Source organism: Pipistrellus hanaki, assembly GCF_964339955.1.
Source record: "Pipistrellus hanaki genome assembly, chromosome: 2".
Classification (NCBI taxonomy): Eukaryota; Metazoa; Chordata; class Mammalia; order Chiroptera; family Vespertilionidae; genus Pipistrellus; species Pipistrellus hanaki.
The window spans coordinates 167,969,109-167,992,115 of NC_140504.1; the positions used below are offsets into that span (position 1 = coordinate 167,969,109).

General features: G+C 40.5%; 1 pseudogene across 1 annotated transcript in view; it reads right to left on the bottom strand.

The window, feature by feature from the left end:
* Window positions 1–8,156: 8,156 nt before the first annotated feature.
* The window catches only part of LOC311615835, a 28,571-nt pseudogene continuing 13,720 nt past the window's right edge, over window positions 8,157–23,007 (bottom strand). The window contains exons 3-7 of the transcript in view: window positions 19,094–19,172; window positions 16,189–16,353; window positions 15,841–15,859; window positions 13,621–13,713; window positions 8,157–8,581 (exon numbers count right to left, since the gene is read on the bottom strand). The product of the transcript in view is annotated as an uncharacterized misc_RNA (transcript). The remainder of the gene's footprint in view (window positions 8,582–13,620; window positions 13,714–15,840; window positions 15,860–16,188; window positions 16,354–19,093; window positions 19,173–23,007) is intronic.

Here is a 23,007-nt window from a genome sequence, read left to right on the forward strand (position 1 = left end):
TCATGTGAGAAATGCAAAAAGGAGAATAACTTTGTACAGCCCTTTATGACTCACAAGGGATATTAATATCTAAAGCCCAATTTGCTTTTCACATCAGCCCTTTGCGTAGGCATTATTGACATTTCACAGATGAAGAAACTGAGACACAAAGAAGTTAATTTAATATGAAGAAGTGGACATGTATTACTTGATGGTTTCCCAGCCTCCATTCATCCTTTTTTTGGGTAAAGGTACCATATGTTTCCTTTGGAGATCAAACACCTCCCATCTCAGCAACAGAGATTGGATCAACACGAGCAGATAATACATCAGATCTTTGAGGGTCAGCCTTAGAACTTTTGTTTGGGCTTTTATTCAAATTCTTGGGATGGAGAAACTCTCTTAAACCCTTGGGTATGAGTCTGAAGTTAATGGCTACCACCACAAGAAAAGTATATTATGGGTAAATTTTAAACCCGTAGAAGACAATTCAGCTCAGCATAGCCTAGCCAATGGAAAGCAGAAATAGAGGTTAAAAAAAAAAGAATGTATAGTAAATGGATGGTAAGACTAAATCTTATATAGTCATCACATTAAATGCAAATAAGTTAGTCTCACCAATTGGATTTTTAAAAATTACATCCAACAATAAATTGGCTATAAGAGTTTCTATTAAAACATAAAGATAGAAAGATTAAAAATAAGATGAAAACAACAAAAAATAAGATGAAAAAAGATACACCAAGAAAATATGAAGTAGGTTGTTATCCTAATATCTGCCAAAAAGGAATTTTAGTCTCAAAAGATAACAAGTGAAAAAAGTCATTATAGATCCATAAAAGAAACAAAAGATGAGCGCATAAATTACAACACTAAAACACATAGATGCACCTAATTAAAATATACAGAACTGCATTAAAATATACAGAACTGCAGGGAGAAATAGACAGATACATAATTGTAGCTGGAGCTCTTAGTATCTCCCTTTCATAAACTGATTTATCAAGGTTTGAAGTACAATGACCATATTTCAACAATTCTACACCACATACAAGGTTGAAATATTAAAGACATAATATATGTGAAAAATAAAATAACAAAAGAAAATATATAGCTTATGACTGAGGAAAAGGAAAGGCAAGACTTCAAAAGCGCAAACTATAAGACAATAATATTGATGATTAATAAAGATTTCTATTCAGCAAAAAACACCGTGGACAAAGTAACTATATGAGAAGATATTTAAAACTAGTGGCCTACTGCAAAGATTTGTGCACATTGAAAGGAAATTAATTAGAAGAAATATTTTAATATCACTATTCGCCCTTTCTCTATCATATAAGTGTCAACCAAATTTACGATGGACGATGACAGATCAAAACACACGTGTGTGATTGGTGCCAGCCAAAACTTTATATGTATTGCGCATGCACGAGTCAACTTTGCTTTTTATATATATAGAATAAACTTGCTTAATTAGACCGGCTTTCTGATGTAGCTAAACTTTTTCCAGCCCAGTGAAGCACCCCAACTTCTCTTTCAGGTAATTGTCAGCAACACAGCAGTAAATATCAACATGTAGGGGGTTATTGTAGATCACGCAGGGAAAGCAAAGGATAAAATATTTAACTACAGCAGTGTTTGACTATATTCTGCAAAGTGAGAAAACCTGAAGTCATTTTCAAGGTCCACCATTTCTTACTTCTTTTCAGTTGGATCAAATTCCTATGCTTTCTACATCTCCTTTTTCCGGCTAATGAAAAGAAAATAGGATTCCACCGAGTCTCCTATCTGCCTACTCCAGGACTTCTGTGAGGATCAAATGAGATGAGGCCCAGGAAAATGCTTCACAGACATTTGGTTGAAGTGTTAAATGTTTCCACCTGACTATAATGCAAGTCATATTCCTGGGCTGAAGAAACTTTAAGAAGGCTGGTCGCTAGGGAAAGGAAGCAGGGTGTTGCTATGTGACGTCATTACCTGGGGCCCACAGCCACCATTTCCTGGCTGGGCTGGGCTGGGCTGTGAGCGGCATTTTGCGCCATAGGGTCTCAGCAGCATCAGATGCAATTTGATGGGGTGTCATTCCGGGGTGGTGGTGGGGCCTGCATTCCACTTGCGGGAAGCTGAGTGTTGGTTTATGGGCACCAGGTCCACAGTGCCGTTTCTCTGTGAGCATCACGGCAGCTCTTGCATTGAGTGTCTGTCCCTGGTGGTCAGTGCAAGTCATAGCAACTGGTTGGATAGTTGGACACTTAGCATATTAGCCTTTTATATATATAGATATTTAATACACAAAACTCTTGCAAATAAACAAGAGGGTAGCAGCCCTTAGGGAAAAAAAAAATAAAAAATATGAAAGAGGCAATCCAAAATTCAAAAGGCATATGAAGAGATGTTAAAACATATCAGAGAAATGTTAATTAAAACAGCAATGTGCTATCCCTTCACATCTATTGTATTAAACTATAAAAATTTGATAATGAACAACCTGGTGGGGATGCTGAAACCCTTATGCATGGTGATGGAAATGTGGATTGGTATATGGTAGCCATTGTAGAAAGCAATCTAACATATATTATGTAAATATTCTATCGGTGCTCTGGCTCAGTAGATAGAACACTGGCCTGCACATTGAAGAGTTCAGGGTTTGATTCTAGTCAAGGGCACATGCCTGGGTTGCAGGCTCCATCCCCAGTAGGGGGTGTGCAAGAGGCAGCCAATCAATAATTATCTCTCATCATTGATGTTTCTATATCTCTCTCCCTTTCCCTTCCTCTCTGAAATCCATAAAAATATACTATTTTTAAAAAAGAAGATGGTCTGGGTAAAAACAATCCTTTCTTTGGCTAATAACTCCTCAGACATAGCCTCTCCCTATAAAAATCTTTCATTTAAAAAACAAACAAACAACAAAAAAATATTTTATAAGCCCCCAATTCTACTCCTGGGATATATCACAAAGGAATTCTTAAGCAGGCACATAAAGGGTTATGCATTAAAATACTTCTGTATTATTTATGATGGTGGAGACTTGAAGACAACCTGGCTGGCTATCATTTCACTGAGAGACTTGATTGCTAAAACATGATAAATGTTATATCATGAAATATATGTAGCAATCAGAAGCAAGATTTTATATATATATGGCAATGTGAATGCATTGTACAAACATTGCTCAGTGAAAAATATGAAGAAACAAAATGAGATTTAAACACTATACCATTTTCATAAATTAAAAATATATCCATTCAGGATCCATGAGACAGTCTGACAGATCTCAGAGGGGAGGGAGATGGGGGGGCGGGGTGGGCAGGAAAAGATTAGCCAAAGAACTTAAATACATATAGGCATAGCCCATAGGCACAGACAATAGCATGGTGAAGGCCTGGGGTGTGGCAAGGGTGAAGGAGGACAAGGGGAGGAATGGGGGACATCTGTAATATTGTCAATAATAAAAATACATATTAAAAATCCATGCAAAACTAAAATCCACATTTTTAAGAACATATACTAACCATATATATATATTAGAACTCAGTTGCCTATGTGAAGAAGGGAAAGAGAATAAAAGGGAAAAATCAAATAACAAAATTTTAAAGTGGTAATCACCCACCAAAGATAATAAAGTGCCATTTATTATAGAGGGTGATTAGCTAAAGGCTCTCAACTCAAAATCAAACCAACCAATTAATAAATGAACACAAAACTGGACGGAAAGACGACAAAAATATTGCACAGTTGCCGCTGGATTTGGGGATAATGAGAAATGTTTACTTTCTTCTTAATATGTTAGTAGACTCAAAATTTTTTACATGGAACACCTCTTACTTTTGAAAATTAAACATATAATCAGAATTTAAGGGGGAAAAGCGCACCTGGAGGAGTATGTTTCAGTGGCAGAAAGGTGATGTTCAAAAGACAAATCCTGGAAGAAAACACAAAAATTTCAAAGCACAGAATGAGTGGAACTAGGCATGAATTTTTTCTTGTCAAAGTACCTTAATTTCTGAAGTAAAATTTGTACCATTAATCAAAATAAAGGCAAAAGAAAATTTAACCAGGGTAAAAGCAAGAGCTTAAAAAATTAAAGTGTATCCTTATTCTGCATGAACATTAATACCTTTATCTGGTGATATTTGAAAATATGTAACAATTGGTAGACCATGTATGCCTGACCAATCAGAATAGACATTGGTAGTAAACGATGCTCATGTCAGACTGGCATTCCTAAAGTATAGATCACCCATACACCAGCCCTCCAGCTCCAAGACTATGTGCAAACTCAGCATCTGCTCTTTTTCACAATAGAAGATTTTATCTTATAGAAACAGATATAAAGGTGAAGGGTGCCAAAATACAACACCTCCAAAAAATGCTACTTTGACTTAAGGATTACTTTCAGCTAAAGGTACTTAGAAAATAGCAGATACAAAAGGGACACTCTGATCTCCACTTTACTTCCTGAAAGCTGAAAACTCCCACGTGAGAACTGCCCTCCATATATCAGGAAAGAAACATTCTTATCGCCTAGGACGGAAAGCTGAGATAGAAAATTCTGCACAAACAGACCTTCTTACTAGTAAAATAATTCTTATCTTCCTGTAGCCTCCCTCTGTATTTTATTTCCCACAATTGCCTCTCCTCGTTCAACCTACTAATAAAGCATTTACGTCTTGCCACTTCTTTGAGTCTTTATTTCCTTCTGAGGGCTCCTATGCCACATAAAACTATTATTAAATAAAATTTGTATGCTTTTCTCCTATTCATCTGTTTGGTTTCAGTTAAATTATCAGGCCCAGCCAAAGACCCTAAGAGAGTAAAGTCTTGTCTCTCCTGTCACAACCTTCACAGCTGGGTTTGGGATGACTTGGAGATTGGCTGATGACACAATAAATACACTAGACACACACACACACACACACACACAAATATGAACTTAGAAGGCATTGTGGGAGCCAGGTGGAATCTCTTTCGTAAAGAGAAACACCAAAACTGGTCTGTCTCCTTTTATTAACTTTGAAAACACATTTGCCCTTTAAAAATGCATACAGGCAGATCAAAGGTAAAGTCTGGTATACAAGGTAAAGATTGTCAGGTCAGAAAATCACCTTGAGCCATTGCAATCACAGCAGGTGTTGTGGTGCTGATATTCAGTCCACCTGAATATCAAAGTCCAGTGGCCTTCCAATGTCTCTTTCTGATGTTAACTGCTGTTTGCTTTAGCTTCTGGCTCTCTCCTACAAAGGCAAGTTTCCCAAACCAGAATATCCCAAAGATTATTAGGCCCAGAAACCACACCAGGTGCCAGCCTACTGGAAAGAATGAAGAAAGAGTTCTTGCTTCTCTTCTCTGACCTCACCATCCACCTGCTGTCATCCAGTGGCCTACTCTTTGACTCTGAAATTCAGTCCACATATCCCCTTTGGACACATTCTTACACATTCTACAAGATCTGGCTCAAGAAGTCACTTCCTTTATGACATTTTCTTTTTCTTTTTTTAAAAATATATTTTATTGATTTTGTACAGAGAGGAAGAGAGAGGGGGATAGAGAGTTAGAAACATCGATGAGAGAGAGTCATCGATCGGCTGCCTCTTGCACACCCCCTACTGGGAATATGCCCGCAACCAAGGTACATGCGGTACATGCCCTTGACCGGAATCGAACCCGGGACCCTTCAGTCCCCAAGCCGATGCTCTATCCACTGAGCCAAACCGGTTTCGGCCCTTTATGACATTTTCTCTGATACCATCAGCCAGACTTTGTTTACTATTCTTTTAACTAATATTTATTGAGCATCTATTAACTTCCAGACACACATTTTATTTTTTTAAAAATATATTTTATTGATTTTGTACAGAGAGGAAGGGAGAGAGACAGAGAGTTAGAAACATCGATGAGAGAGAGTCATCGATCAGCTGCCTCCTGCACACCCCCCACCGGAGATATGCCCGCAACCAAGGTACATGCCCTTGACCGGAATCGAACCCGGGACCCTTCAGTCCCCAAGCGGACGCACCAGTCCCGGCCAGACACACATTTTTAGCCCTGTGCTATCAAATGACAGGTGGTGGGGCCTGACTTGGATTAGTCCTTGGTGCACTTCTGGTAAAACAAAGGAAGGAATGAGTCAGCATTTAATCCTCACTGCTGAGTTTGCAGTAGGCCCCTTCATTAACCCAGTTTTACAAATGTGAAAGATGAGGCATGGGAAAGTTAGATGACTTGCCCTGTTACAGAAAACTGGAGAAGAACCAAGCAATGCTATGAGAGATGGAGTTACATTTATTATTATTATTATTATTATTATTATTATTATTACACTCAGGCCCAGAGGAAAATGTCTCTCAAATTCTGGACCCCAACATGGAGGAACTTTTCCTATTTATATGTTTTTACTTTCTTTGTCTCCCAAATATGGAGTGTTTCTGGCCCCCTTTGCAAGTTCTTAAAGAGCCCCTATGTGCTGGAGCCTTGAGACCCCAACCAAAAACCTGGCCTGGTGCAAGCACTGATAACTTCGTCCGGGGAAGGTTTAATGGCTTCTCTGAAGTGGGAGTAGTCTTATTTTCCTTATTATTTAAGCAAGCATTTACATAAGCCAAAATAGCAGGGTTAAAATTTCAAACAGCAATTTTTATATAAGATGGATGCCTCAGCCCAAGATAATACAGGTGGTAAGTAAATAGAGCACGGAACCAACCACTGTGGCCTTGAACAGCTAACAACCACACTAGCTGTATTCACTTCTTAATATGTAAAGGCTGTCACACTTAATCACTTATTTGTAGGTTTGGAGTTTATTTTGTTTTTGAGAAATGTTTTAAAAGAGGGAAATTTCTTTGTGCTTATTTTCTTTGAAAGGGTATTTCTTCCATATGGAACATTGCTTACTATCTGTACTTAATAGTAATTGATATCGACGCACTCTTTTAACAGATTAATGCAATGGAAGGATAAACTTTGGAACTAAGCAAACTTGAGTTCAGATATTGGCCCTGCCCCTTACCAGCTGTTTGACTCTGAGCAAGCGACTTGCCCACTCTGAGCAGTTTCTGCTTCTGTGAGAGGAAGATAATGATGGTGTCCTGTACAATGGCTGCGATGAGGGTTAAAGGAACACATTGCAGAAACTCCTCAAATTTAGATTGCTTTGCAATCTGTAAAAAACTATGTGAATGCATATGATAATGATGTTGTGAGCAGGTGGTATAAAAAAGATAAATGCAAGACCATCAAACCTGCAAAGAAGTAATAATTAAGAATTAGATAGGGCACAAAACAACAAAGAAGCAAAAGGACTTTTTCATAGTGTATCTTAATGTTAAGAATTCTGACTTTGTTTGTTTTTTAAAATATACATTTTATTGATTTTTTTACAGAGAGGAAGGGAGAGGGATAGATAGTTAGAAACATCTATGAGAGAGAAACATCGATCAGCTGCCTCCTGCATACCCCCCACTGGGGGTGTGCCCACAACCAAGGTACATGCCCTTGACCAGAATTGAACCCAGGACCCTTCAGTCCACAGGCCTACTCTCTATCCACTGAGCCAAACTGGTCTCAGCTGACTTTGTTTTTTGTTTGTTTGTCTAGTGTTTTTTTGTTTGTTTATTTGTTTGTTTTTAATATGTCTTTATTGATTTTAGAGAGAGGACGGGAGAGGGGTAGAGAGATAGAAAAATTGATGAGAGAGAAACATGGATTGCCGCTTCCTGCACGCCCCCTTCTGGGCATCAAGCCAGCAACCTGGACATGTGCTCTGACCAGGAATGGAATCAGTGACCTCTAGGTTCATAGGTTGACGCTCAACCACTGAGCCACGCCAGCTGGGCCTGATTTTATTTTTAAGTGCTTGATACATCTGCAAGAAGAAAACATCATAAACCCACAAGTACAGCCATCAGAATTGTAAACTAAGTACTCTAAAATACAGATGTGTAAACAAAATAAAATTTCCAGATGTACTAGATAAGTTGAAAGTGATGGTCAATTTTAAACAGAAGCTTATTTACCAACAATTAATTTCATAAACACTGCCGACAATGATGGTAGTAATAGCTACTATTCCTAGTGTATTTTTACATCAGAAATTTTGCACATGTCATATTTAATCCCTACAGTAGCCTCAAAAAATAGGAATTATCACTCCTTTTCCATTGTCAAAGAAATAGAAGTTGCAGGAGGTGATATGACTTTCCCAAGATAGTATAGACCAAAGGAGGTAGGGTAGAAATGTAAATTCAAAGTTCGTTCAAAAAGGGCAAGTAATTCTGCTTCCCAGATTTTGCCAACCTCATGAACATTTTTCCTTCTGAGAAACATCATTTGCCTCCGAAAGTAACTACCTTATCCAGTTACAATTCATTCTTCTGGTCAGCACCGACTTATTTTTACCCAGAAATGTTCTTACAGCATCAACTTCCTCCATCTGCCTGTCATTTCCTGGTTCCTCAGCAAAATCTTCTTAATTTCCCTCTTCTTCAATTCCCCATATGTCATCGTCCCTTTCCTTCTCCTTTCCTTTTTCTTCTCAGCTTCTTCCTGTTTTCTTTTTTTCCATTTCTTCAAACAGCTCTCTCCATTGCTTCTCTACATCCTGTTTAGACTGTGGAATTTCAAAAATAATTTACAGATGGTATAAACAAAGTTAACCCACTTTAGAAATGTCTGACATCTTCCCATACTCTTAAAGATATCTGGGGTGATGTTTATTTACACAAATTTTCAGTATGTGTGGGGTGGAGAGAAGTGTGTGTGTGTGTGTGTGTGTGTGTGTATTTTAAAAAAAATAAAATTGGTTCAGATTCAACAAACATTTACTATGCTTATAGCATTGCTAAACTCAGTGCAAAACAAGATATACACATTATTTCTATTCTTCACAGCAATGTATGAAGTGTTACTAGTCTCACTTTCTAGAAGAGGAATTTGAGGTCAAGACTCATTAAATAATTTGCCTAAGCTATATAGCTGGTGAGTAGCAGAACTAGAATTAGGAATCAGGTTTGAGTTCTGGCTCTGAGTCTGGCTCCAAGTCTGGCTTCCTTTCTGCTGTTTCACAGTAGCACAATCCTGAAGAAACTCTTTGAATTTGCTTTTGAAGTGTGACCAATAAAACACTGCATTAAGCCCTAGCCGGTTTGGCTCAGTGGATAGAATATCGCCCTATGGACTGAAAGGTCCCGGGTTCAATTCCGGTCAAGGGCACATGCCCAGGTTGCAGGGGGTGTGCAGGAGGTAGCTGATCAATGATTCTCTCTCATCATTGATCTTTCTATCTCCCTCTCCCTCTCCTTTCCTCTCTGAAACCAATAAAAAATATTTAACAAACAAAACCAAAACACTGCATTAAGTCAGAAAAGGGCTCCTTCTGACTTCTCTAATGTGTTCATCCAGGTGCTAGAATTTGATCCCTAGAACAATCTTCATAGATTTTTCTATTCAGAAGGACCTTAAAGAAAGGACACACAGTACAAATTTCTTTAGGGCTTCAATACTCACCTGGATCATCTGGGTCAAGAGGTTTTACCCAGTCTTGGGGGACAAAGCTACATTGAGAACCTGTATGCCCAATAGGCTGGGGCCTGCTACCCTGTTTCCCCGAAAATAAGACAGTGTCTTATATTAATTTTTGCTCCCAAAGATGCGCTAGGTCTTATTTTCAGGGCATGTCTTATTTTTCCATGAAGAAGAATACAGTACACATTTATTGCTAAATGAAAATAAAGGAAATTTATTGCCTGTATACAGTATGGTAGTACGGTAGTTGTCAATGCAAACCAGACAAACTGTGAATCTTACAGTATCAAGAATTTATTCATTTATTCAATGACAATCATGTCATCATCTTCTGGAACATCATCATAACAATGCAATTCCTGAATTTCCTGGTGAATTTCTTGTGACTCCATTTCTTTCAGAATCAGTGGACCAAATCTCTCATGTTTAGCCTAGGGTGGGGGCCTTATTTTCGGGGGGATGCCTTATATTTCACTCAGAAGGAAACCTGTAAGTAGGTCTTATTTTCGGAGGATGTCTTATTTTCGGGGAAACATGGCAGAATCCTGCTGGGAGCAAAAGCTTGGCATCTCGTTGTGTTTCCCAGATTATTAAAGGGCAAATCTCTCTTTCAATCAAGCCTTCATTTTCTTCTGCCTGGAAAGCACTGGTTACTATAAAGCCTCTATTTCTTCACTTCCCTCTCACTAATGGTAACCAACTCCACCAATTCCTCAACTCCACCTGGAGCTACACAATCCACTGCACCTAGCTCCTTTTTTCCCCCCTCCAAACTCTAAGAGAAATTTTTTTTTAGAAAGTCACAGAGGTAGAAGAATGCGCTCAGGGAACAAATTACAGAGGCAAAAGAAGAGCCCTTGGAGTTTAGGAGAGAGAAGGCTAAAGGTAACATACCGGGGTTGGAGGGGCGCGGGTGGGGGGGGGGAGTGGAGGTGGGAGGACGGGAAAGGTACAGGAGTACTTCACAAAGGGAGAGCACCAAAACTATCTCCTTTACATTAGAGCTCAACCAACTCATGTCCTTACTTTTCTCCTTTCTTTGCTTTTGTGCAATTCATCTCTTGCAAGCATCCTCAGCTTCCTTGCTCTTCCCTCCCTTAAGTGGGCAAACCTTGATTCCAGTGAAATCCAGCTCTCCATCTCTACTCCCAAGCAGAGAAAGTGGCCAGAGAAAATAACGCCAAGCTGATTGTTCTCATTTTGAACTGATTATGACTAAACTGAAGTGAGCTCTTCAGTGCTAGTTGGCGGGCCTCCAATATTTCTGTGGTTGGTTTGCTCTCCTCCCTCAACAACTATTTCTCGCCTTTTTCTTCTCCTCAATCGCATGCTAAGTTATTGGCCTTACTTCCTATCTCACAATCACTAGAAACTTTCCACTTACTCAGTGGCAGCCATGGAGGTATGGCCCTTGGATTTTTCTTAAAGAAGAATTTGTCAGTTAGTTGTGAGGAATGGCAGTGAGCTGAGAGCCTGGAGCCACAGGATCTGAGGATCAACTGAAGCATTTGAACCCAAAGCGCCGCCAGCCAGGGACTGAGTATGGCCGCCTGGACATTTCCAACACGGTACTCTCCTGTGGTCAGCCTTCCACTGGAGCCCTGTGAGCAGCTGCATTGCACTTGGCAGCAATTCCTACCCAATCTGCCATCGTTCACAGGTGTCAGACTTCTCTGCCTGTTCCTTTACCCTCTGCCCTTCATCTTTCCCAGGCATTATGCCCAACAAGTCTCCTTATTTCTAACTCCATTGTGGTGTCTGCTTCCTAGAGATGCCAACTGACACATACTCCCACCACCACATATAACCACCTATTTGTATCTATTCTCACATAGTCATTCTTAACTTTTAAAAATTGATTTTAGAGAGGGAGGAAAAGTGACAGAGAAACATCGATGTAGAAGACATACATTTGCCTTCCATAAGGGCCCTGACAGGTGATGTCACCCACAACCTTGGTATGTGCCCTGACTGGAAATCAAATCCACGACCTTCTGGAGCACAGGTTGACATTCCAACCAACTGAGTAACACTGGCCAGGAATAGAGTCATTTTTTACTCCTGTGATTATGAATGAAATGCCTGTATTCCGATGGAAGGCTAACCTATCTTCTTTGGCAATAGATCTCACCTACTCTCATATTCTCAAGAACATTGCTCCAGAAATTCTTCTGTTTCTCTCTGTGTTGTTTCTCTCTTTGTATTTATTTCTTTCAATATATTTTCATTGATTTCAGAGAGGAAGAGAGAGAGATAGAAACATTCATGATGAGAGAGAATCATTGATTGGCTGCCTCCTGCAGGCCCCACATTGGGTATCAAGCCCACCCGCCGGGCATGTGCCCTGACTGGGAATTGAATCTTGGTCTCCTGATTCACAGGTTGATGCTCAACCACTGAGCCACACCAGCCGGACATCGGAACAACTGTTTCTTGAACAAGCAAGTTATGCTCCTACTTCAGTGACTTTGCATTTGCTGATCTCACTACCTAGAAGGCTTTTCTTCTCCAGGGATCTGCATGGCTTGCTCCTTACTTCACGTCTCTTAAATGTTACTCAGTGAAGTCTGCCCTGACCACCTCTATACAAAAGAGCAAAACCCTTGTTATCAGAGTTCATTCTATTGCTTTGTTTTTCTTTATCATTTATCTCACCATCTCACTGGTATGTATTTACTACTTTATATGTTTTTTGTTGGTCTCCCTTAACTGAAGGTAAGCCCCATGAAGGCAGAAACATCTCTGTTTTATTTCACTGATATATCACCAGCAACAACAGAAGTGCTGTGAACAGGCACTCAACAAGTATTTTTCAAGTGAATGTATGGTATAATAATAGTAGGTACCACATGTGGAACACTTACTATATGTCAGGAACCTATAAGATAGTTGCTACCATCATTCCCAATTTAAGATGAGGAAACCAAAGGCCAGAGAGGTTAAATAATTTTCCAATGCCATATAGCTAGCAAGTGATGGAGCCTGGATTTGAACCTAAGCAATCTAGCTCTAAAACTCATTCTCTTAACCAACATGTAATATTGCCTCAATAAAACAGTACCAGATGATAACCCCACAGTAAAAGCAAAACAAAGCCAGACTAAAAAGTGTACAAAAGTCTACTACATTTTCCCATGGTGACTACTTCAATGCTTCTTTGGAAGTATTAAGTATCAAAGTTCTCTCAAAAGTTTTTTTGGTGCCTGTGCTTTCCTGGCACCTTAAGCATGAGCTTAGTCTGCCTATTGCGTAACCCAGCACTGGTCACAGACCTACCTGAGTGGACCTTCCTGCAGAACTAGGAAGTCTAGTTGGAGGGTGTCACCATCATGAAACCACTGTCCCAATACCACTCCACCCCCCAAAAAAATAGCTCTAGGAGAGCAGGGATGCTGATAAATAGCACAAACACCTTCCTTCTTTCTCCAAGTCATCCATCAGAAATGAGTTCAGTGGCTCCCTTCTGGACCACCACACTGTGAGCAGGGGAGTGACACAGGAGAGTGAATGCTAACAAACAAGTTCAAGGCTGTATGTAACCATGGGCAGTTTATAAATGCTCTCTGAATCTCAGTTCCTACCTGTGAAAAATGGGAATAATATCTGTCTCGCTGGGTTGTTTTAAGGGATGAGTGGAGTAACTTTTGGAAAGTACTCGCAGAGTTAAATATAATGTAGATGACCAATGAACGTGGGTTCGTTCCCCCACCTCAGAGGGCCATGTGACCAGCAAATAAGGCAATGACTGTGAGGCTGATTTTTAAAATGCAAATCCTAGTGTACAAACAAGGAGTCAGATATCTGGAATTCAAGATGCGGGATATCTTACTTTTTTTTTTCTTTTTTTTCTTTTTTTAAAGCGTGAGATTTTATTTATTTTTATTTTTTATTTTTAAATATATTTTTATTGACTTTGTACAGAGAGGAAGGGAGAGAGATAGAGAGCCAGAAACATCGATGAGAGAGAGTCATCGATCAGCTGCCTCTTGCACACCCCCTACTGGGGATATGCCTGCAACCAATGTACATGCCCTTGACCGGAATCGAACCCGGGACCTTTCAGTCCCCAAGCCGACGCTGTATCCATTGAGCCAAACCGGTTTCTGCATATCTTACTTTTCTTATTCCCCAGGTCTTATTTCCAACCTCTTCAGCAAAGTCTTTCGCATTTGTAAAAAGGAAATTGTCAAAGATGCTGCCTGATTTCACCTGTTGAAATGAAAACAATGGGGTTATTAGAACTAGGTCATAGGGATTTTAAAAAATCACCTGATGCCTTGCTAAAGGCAGACTCCCACGCCATGGAAGCTTTTACGCGATTCTTTGTGTTTATTTAGTATTTCTTTATTATTTAAAGTATTACATATAGTACTATTGCATATGTCTCCTTTCCCCCCCATTGACCTCTCCCCAGCCACCCTCCCCCACATGCCCTCACCCTCCTAGTGTCTGTGTCCATTGGTTATGTTTATAGGCATGCACACAAATCCTTTGGTAGTCCTTTTACCCCTCCCTCTGGTCTCCTGCCAGGGTTCCCATTGTCCAACCCCTCTGGAGCCCCTCCTGTGCCAGGGACTTTGTCTTTTAATTCTCACAAGTAGGTGTTACTCTATCCACTTTTAGCCGAGAAAACTGGTGCCATACATTATTACAATATTGTTGACTTAAGCACCTTACCCAGGTCAAACAACTAATAAAAGCATTGCTGAGGTTAAAACTCAAGTTTACCTGGAAACAGCCTGAGGCTCTTTCTGCTTTGTGAAAATTTTGGGAACTGTTGCTCAGTGGCTTTGAGCCTAGAGAACTTATCTTGACAAAGATCCAAGAATAGGTTTTGTGTGTGTGTCCAATTTGTTTCTTTTTAATCTTTTTAAATTGACTTTATTAGGGTTACATTGGTTAACAAAATTACATAGGTTTAAGGTGTAAAATTCTATAATACATCATCTGTATATTATATTATGTGACAGGGCTTAACCTAGTTTTTCAATCTCACCTCCCATTTGCTCTCTGACTATCCTAAAACACACACACACACACACACACACACACACACACACACACACTCAGATGTTCCCTAGCCACACTGGTTTCACTGCTTTTCTGCTTGCCTTTGAATTTCATGCCTCTGAGCTTTTTTCACACACTGTTTCCTCTGCCCTCATTACATTTCCTTCATCTCCTTATTAAAATCTAACTCATTCTTCAAAGAACAATTAATGCCTCCTCCCCAAAGCCTCCAGTTGAACTGAGTCATGCCATCTTTTGTGATCTCACAGCACTCACCACCTTTATCAAAGTATGTCTTTCATTCTGCCTTCTAAAAAATTACTCACATGCCCACGTCCCCATCAAACAGAAGGTGAAAGGGTGGAGCAGAGAAAGCACAGGCTTTAAAGCCAGACAGACTGGATTCAAATCCTGGCTTCCCACTGCTCACCTTGGGCAAATCTCTTGCCTCTATTTCAGCCCAAACTTGTTGGGTTGTCTGAACATTGAATAAATAATATTCATATGGAAAGAAAAGAAAATCACATTTAAAAAATGCTTTCCAATTTCCCTACTATAATGACCAGATATATTCCTTGTTAGATGGGTGGATTCTTGTCCTAACCAGTTTGGCTCCGTGGATAGAGTGTTGGCCTGCGGACTCAAGGGTCCCAGGTTCGATTCTAGTCAAGGACATGTACCTTGGTTGTGGGCACATCCCCAGTGAGGGGTGTATAAGAGATAGCCGATTGATGTTTCTCTCTCATTGATGTTTCTAACTCGCTATCCTTCCCTCACCCTTCCTCTCTGTAAAAAATCAATAAAATATTAAAAAAAAAAAAAAAGATGGGTGGATTCTGAAGAAAAGAGAGATGAGCAAAGGCACACATTTTAGACACTCAGTGCTATATTGTTCTATAGATGAAATAGGAAAATAAGAAAGAAGAGAATTGGAAGAAAGGAGATGCAAACAGAATAAAGGTAAAGAGGCTGAAGAGAAGGATTTGGGCAAAAGTTTGAAGGGAGATATCTGAAGCTCCAGGAAAAGAAAAAGAAATGTTTAGAGAGACTTTTAAGGAAATTTTGCTGTATGACACATAGTGTAACCCTTTCTTCCAACTTTGTACAAAAATACTCAGTAAAATCCACATTCTTCATCAGTGCTTGGGGAGTTGGATTAGTTGTTGCTGTTTGTTGGTTTTTCAATAGCAACCACATGAAAACTGGATTCAAGCTTGGAGCTAGGTAAGAGCTGGATTGCCCCCCAAGAAGGCCGAGCAACATATTGAGGTTACAGATGCAACACCCTGGATGCATTCCACGTGTTCGGTAAAGGCGATCCCTGACCTCCGGTGCCTTTTTCTCACTTCAGAACACAAAAGCTTGTTGTAATAGTTACATTTGAAAGTGTCTACGCAGTTTATGACCCCTTTCTCCTTTTCTGAAAACTGGAGCCTTGTTAATATCATGGACTCTCCACCTCTTTGGTCTATTTATATTAACATTTAAGTTTAGAGTTGCTTTTTCCTGTTCTTTGAAAAGTCCTCCAACATAGAGGGGTGGAGCTATCACATTAGACATTTCCTATTTCAGGTCAACCTGAGCCCTTTTGACATCTGCAGCCGCTCTCATTAAGACTTCCCGGGCTGACAGGGACTGCTGCTGTCAGAGGATTTACCAAACATGATGTTCTACTTGGATCCCGAATCTATATCCTTCTGGTTCAGGTTGTAAGCAAAGAGTTTCAAATACCCGCCACTGCAACCGATGCCTTGCTCATGTTTTACTGAAAACTGAACCACCTTAGCTTAAACCTGGTTGAGAGGGCATAATACTTGGCATCTTCACTGGTCTGGAGACCTGGTAGCAGAGAACACAGAATTGTGAGGCTTATATACCCAAGGAGCAGCCGGAGAGACCTAGCACTTGGCCTCACCAACCTCAAACTTTCTTACACACCTACTGTGTGCCAGGTGCTGAGCTGGATAGTTTACATACATTACCTTTTCCAAGCTTCAGAGCAATCCTGCAAATTGGGCATTATCTCCATTTTACAAATCAGGAGTCTGAGTCATGGGGAGGTGAAGTGACCTACTTGGGACCACATGGCTAATAAGGACATGCAGTGGGATTGAGACCATCACTGACTGATTCTTTCTCCTATACCACACCGCCCCTAATTTTTAAGAGGTATTTGAATATGGTTTTGCAGACTCACAAAGCAAGGCCCTGTTTCTTCTGAGGCCCTGTGAGTGGCCAGAATCAGGCTCTGCCATGCCCAACTGCTGTGGCAGAAGGAAGCTAAGCACAAATGATCACAATTGCTAACATTCATTCATCACTTCCTCTTTTTATTCATATGTCCTACTGTTCTTACTCTTCATAATAGTCCATGAGGTGGGCTCTATAATATCTGCTATTTCACTTGCCCAGGATCTCACAACCAATCTATTTAATTCCAGAGCCCCCACACTATGACTTTACCTCTTCCTCCAGAGATCAGAGCTGTAAGGGATCTCAGGGCCTTTCTAATCTAACTACATTACTTTAAAGATGAGGAAACCCAGCCCCACACAGGGAAAGTTACTTAGCCAAGATCTTACAACCACAAGTGACAGACATATAAGCCAAGTCTCTTGACTTCCACACTAGTGGTCTTTCCATTATTCCCCCCTGCTGTCCAGCTAACTGGCTATGACTCTGTCACTTTAATTCTCTGAGCCTCAGTTTCTTCATCAGCAAAAATGTGGATAATTATTTTTACCTCATTGGTTTCCCATGAAAATAAATGGGTAAGTGACGTGAGAAGCACTTTGTGAACTGTCAACATAAAATGCAAGGGGCCATCATCTTCTTGCTCTGTGAGGGTCCTTCCTTCATGAAGCTCTCTGTACTTTCCTGGTCACACTAGGTTACAACCAGGTTTATGCCATCTCCTTGAATAAGTTTTAGGCTCCTGAAGAACAGGGGCATCTTTATATTCCCAGTATCTAAGACAAGGCCAGGCAGAGAAGAAATGCTCAATAAATAATAAATATGTGTTGAATTGCACAGAGGGATCACAAGTCCTGACTCAGATGTCTCCTGAGCATTTATTGCACATCCGACTCTGGCTAAGCACTTTCATGTCTGCATTAGGAGCTCTCTGCATTTTAAAGAATGTGCTTACTTCCCCAAAGACTTCTGATGAGGCTAGAGTAGCTAGAGTCTCTGGAGGAAGGAGTGGGCACAAGGGAAAGAGCACTGAGCACGTAGGCAGAAGACGAAGCCTTGAATCTCTGCTCTACCAAATCTCGCTATGTAGCCCAATGTTCCTACTTCCCCTGAGCCTCATTTGCTCCCAAGAGCCCTTTTAGACAACCAGGGGAACCTAAAGAACCCGAAGGGGTGAGATGTGAGGAGCAACAGCCAAGAAATCAAACTGATGAGTTGGGTGCCTGTGCAGACAGCTTTCAGACCTCCTAAGGAACAGGCGTCTCGTGGGTCTCTTAATCTCCAATTCTCTCTCCTCTGGAAACAATTTTCCAGAGTGGATTTAAATGCTTAAGCTAGTTCGTAATTCTCCCCTTTAATAAACATGAAAATGAGATTCATAACAGTAGCCAGGAGAGAGAAGATGGGAAATCACTCCAGAGGATGATCAATGAATTCTATTTATAGGACAAACGTTTTCTCAGACAAAAAACAAACAAACAAAAACCCTTGCCTACACACCTTGCCCTCAGGGCTCCCCTTTTCCCCTTAATATCATTTGACTCTTACAGCAGCCTGGTCCAATGAGCATGGCAGGTGATGATTACTATATCCATCAAAGCTCGGAGAAGTGAAAAGATTTGTCCAAATGATGCAGCAAATCATGGGAGTTAGCCCTGGGTCTACCCTGCTCCACTCTCAGCTGTACCAAGCTGCTCCAGGGGAAAGCAGCATCTAGAAGTTACACAGTGTTTTTTCCTGTTCCAAGTATAGTTTTATAGAAAAACAATTCTAGGGTTGGGGAAAGCAATATAGTCCAGTGAAAAGGAACATAGTCCTGGGTCAGACCTATTATTAGATCTCAACTCTGCTTCTTGCCAGTTGTATATATATCTTTGGGCAAGTTACCTCACCTCTCTGAGGTATCTCAGCAAAACTGAGACCATAATAGTAACCAACGCATGAAGTTGTTGGAAAGATTCATGGGCATAATGCATCTAAGGGCTTAGTTTTAAATACCTGTGTCAATAAGTGGGCATTGTTGTTTTTGTGGAGTTCATTCTTCATTTACTGCTTTTTTAATTTTAAAAAAGAGAGATGGCCTGGCCAGCATGACTTAGTGATTGAGGGTCAACCTATGAACCAGGTCAGGGTTCGATTCCCAGTCAGATTACATGCCCAGGTTTGGGGCTTGATCCAGTGTGGGGTGTACAGGAGACAGCCAGTCAATGATTCTCTCTCATCATTGATGTTTCTATCTCTCTCTCCCCCTCCCTTCCTTTCTGAAGTCAATAAAAATATTTTTTTTTAAAAAGAGAGAGATGATTTGGTAATCATGGATAAAAACAATTGTATAAAAGTCAGAATTTTTCTAGTCAATTAGTACATTCCTGAATCCAGTATTTACCTTTATTTTTTTTTTCTACATAAAATTTTCCTGCAGTGAGCTGAAATCTACCATAATCTGGCCTATCTTTAGACTCCACCCATCATTTTCCTATCCATCTATAGGGTTAAGAAGAAAACAAAGCAATATACAGAAATTATCTGTGCTTTCTTAGAGGTAACAAGATGAAGTTAAGGCTGAGTTTGATTTATGGGAACAGTAAGGGAATATCAGGGAATATTCCTGAAATAGCCTTCTCTATCTGATGCCTGAATCCCACCCTCTGTGTACTGGCATGTGGTGTACACTCATACACTAATGCTCCACCCTACCCTCCTCTATGAGAGTCAAGTCCTGAAAACCACCATGGGAATGTATAGTTGAAAGTAGATGGAAAAAATGTGGCTAGGGAACTGAGCCCTTATACATATTTATGTTTAGAAAAATAAAATCAGCTCACCAAGTAAAGAGATTAGTAATGCCATTTTATATTTCTTGAGTTAGTAATGCTGATATTGAACAATCAATTTCCATTTGTCTTTTTTTTATTGCTTAAACTTTTTAGACTCTCCCTTGCAGTTACAAGGAGATGCTGATAAATTTGTTTTGCTTTGGCAAAGATGGCATGTAGACAAAGAGGCATTCTTTTTGGGATCTGGCACTCCATCCAAACATTCAGTGCCTTTCTGATTTTATGCCTCAGAATTGCTGACTCCAACTTCCTGGGGCCACCATGGACTCAGAGTTTCAAGGCAATTTGGCAGCTTGAAATGGAAGAGGCCTTGGGGGTAGCCTTTATTTCATCTCCTCCCTACTGAATGGTTATTTTTCCACTACCCAATATCAAGGGCCATTTCCTTAACTTTGTACATGAAAACCCCACATTAACACACATTTACTTAAACCACGCAGCTAGGGTTCTTGTTCCGGCATTAAGAAGGGTTCAGCAATCTGGAGAAAGGCTGTGTGTAACTTAAGTAAGAGTCCAGAGATGCAAGATAATTTTGAAAGGCATTGGGGGTCAAAGGAGCCTAGCTAAAGGAGCGAAGTTCTCCTTGTCTCAGAACCCCTTGCTTTTTATTAACACAAATTGTCCTAAGGCAAGGTGGAGATATACACTTCAAAGGGTAAGGTTTCTATACAGAAGCATTGTCAGATTGGGGATTAGCCTTGGCTATTCAGGTGTTTGGCCAGTAGGAGGCAATAACATGTAGATTAAGATGCCCTGAGCTATCTGGCAGTAAACAATCATCTTAATGCATTCTTTTCAGGTTTGGGGAAATGCCTTCCACCATTCCCAACAGGTGTTAACATATGTGACTCAGCCCTTATTGAGTCCACAAGTTCCATCAACCTTTCGATGAAACTCTTGCAATTATGACCTCCTGGAACTGGCTTCTGGCACTCGCTGAGCTGTCTCTGCCATCTCCTGCTACTCAAGTCTGATGAGTCAACTATCTTCCCCTCATGAGCCCCAGGGGGTGAGCTTAATGTCTATGATCTTCCTGTCCCTCCCAAGATCTGTGTTAGACAGGCCAAGAAATCTCAATGACCACTTCACCTACCACTCCTGAAGGCAGGGTCCCAGGAGGTTCTTTCTGCCTAAAGTTGCTATGGTTTGAATGCACTTTTAATCCCTACACTCCATGGTTTCCCATTTGGTCACATGTGTGAAAAGCCCTTTATAACCAAAAGCGTGTACAGCAAATGTAAGTCATAGTACTTTGCAGTTTGTACTTTATAGTTTGTAAGTTTGTAAGTGATAAAGTTATTTGTGTATAATTTGAGAAATGCCTGTCTTCCTCATCCCACCACTGTGCATGCCCCACTTGGAGGACAGAGCCCACAACCTGGGTATGTGTCCCAACCAGGAATCGAACCAAGACCTCTTGGCACACAGGTCAATGCTCAACCACTGCAGGGTATCAGAACTTATAGCTAATTATTTTGCTGGGTGAATAGTATTGATACAAATCAAACATGACACAATTTAAGATGTCTCAAAATAAGAAGAGCTCTAGCCGGTTTTGCTCAGTAGATAGAGTGTCATCCTGCAGACTGAAGGGTCCCAGGTTCAATTCCAGTCAAGGGCACATACCCAGGTAGTGGGCTTGATCCTCAGTGGGGGACATGCAGGAGGCAGCTGATCAATGATTCTCTCTAATTATTGATGTTTCTTTCTTTTTTTAAAATCTTTATCCAGGGGTATTTTCCCATTGATTTTTAGAGAGGGAAAGACAGAGAGAAATATCAATGTAAGAGAAACACATCAATTGGTTGCCTCCTTCATCAGCCTCGAACAGGACCTGGGCCGGGGAGGAGCCTGCAATGGAGGTACATGTCCTTAACCGGAATTAAGCCTAGGATGCTCTATCCATTGAGCAAAACTGGCTAGGGCTCATCATTGATATTTCTCTGTCTCACTCTCTCTCTCTCTCTCTCTCTCTCTCTCTCTCTCTCCTTTCCTCTCTGAAATCAATAAAAATATATTTTAAAAAATAAATAAACATTGTATATATAGTAGGTTCTCAATAAATGTTTGTTAAAGAATTGATTGGTATGATAACCAAATTAATTAACATAATAAAGTTATTTTTACTGTCACTGAATGGGTGCCTCTACTAGGTGGGGTAGACGCGCCATTCATTTTATAGGTTGTCATATCTAATCAACTATACTCTAGGAGGCAGATAACCAAGTTGTTTAAAACATGGGCATTAATAAAAGCCTCTATGCTAGAAATAGAAGAGAATACAAGTAATTTTCTTAAATATTTACACATCAACTATAGTGTGCCAGTGTGTGTTCTAGACACCAGAGTATTAACAGAACATAATTCTTTGAGCCTTCTAACGAGTGTCTGCAAATAAAGTGTCTGCTTTTCTTATTTTATATTCCTTGATTTTTCAAATGAAAATAATTTATTATAGAAAATATAGAAAGTCCAAAGGAAGCAAATAAGCAAAAAAAAAAAAACATCCATAATCTACCTCCCAAAGATAACCATTGTTAACATTTTGATATATTTCTCTCCAGGCTTTTTTCCGCACCCCCTGTATTTTAACGACGGCCTCTCTCACCTCCACACTCCTGCAGTCTCAGGAGAGATCCCTACCATCTGGAGAGAGTTTGTACTTAAGACCTGGGAAGACCAGCTGGATCAGGCCTCTTTGGTCTGGGCACCTGTCCAGCATGATTTTCCTCCAGGGCCAGCATGTCCAAGGATCTCCAGTCTACAGATGCTCCCAATCACTTATCAGTCTGAGGCCTGAACAGCAGGCTGTTCCTCAGCCCTGCTGGGCTGTCTTCAGTGGGTCTGAGCCAACTGGGCACAGAGGCCCTTTGTCTCAGAATGTCTCTGTGGCCAAGTTTTCATGGTCAAGGCTGAGAGCTGACAGCATTAACATTCACACACAGACCACGTGACTTCTGTATCACTCAGCCCTTCATCTGAATTCCAGGTCTTTTCCTGCCCGATTTTGTATTTTTACCATGGCCACAGCCAATATCATTAGCCCTCCCCCCACATGAATTTGTATCATTAATTCAACGATTCTCCAGTCAATCAACATTCCTGCATAGTTTAATGTCAGTTGTAGATAAACTTATCTTTTCAGGCGCCAACATTTTGTCTACTGTTTTCAATGGAAATTAGTAACCTATGCAAGGCCTGGGAATCCAAGAGTTTGTGTTGTCCCGAGGCCACTTGGCAGCGGGCAGCAGTGGTCAATGTATTGTTTATGGAGATTAGAGAACTGGTTTCAACAAACATGTCTGCCGCGGACTCACTGTGTAACTTTGGAAAAACCACTCTTCCTCTCTTGGTCTGTGTCTCCACCTGTAGAGTGAGAGGATTAGTTTCTAAAGGCTTGACCCATCTCTGGTTACTGAGCTGCTCTGTGGCTAGAGCCGTCTGGGAAAACAGCAGAAAGCAA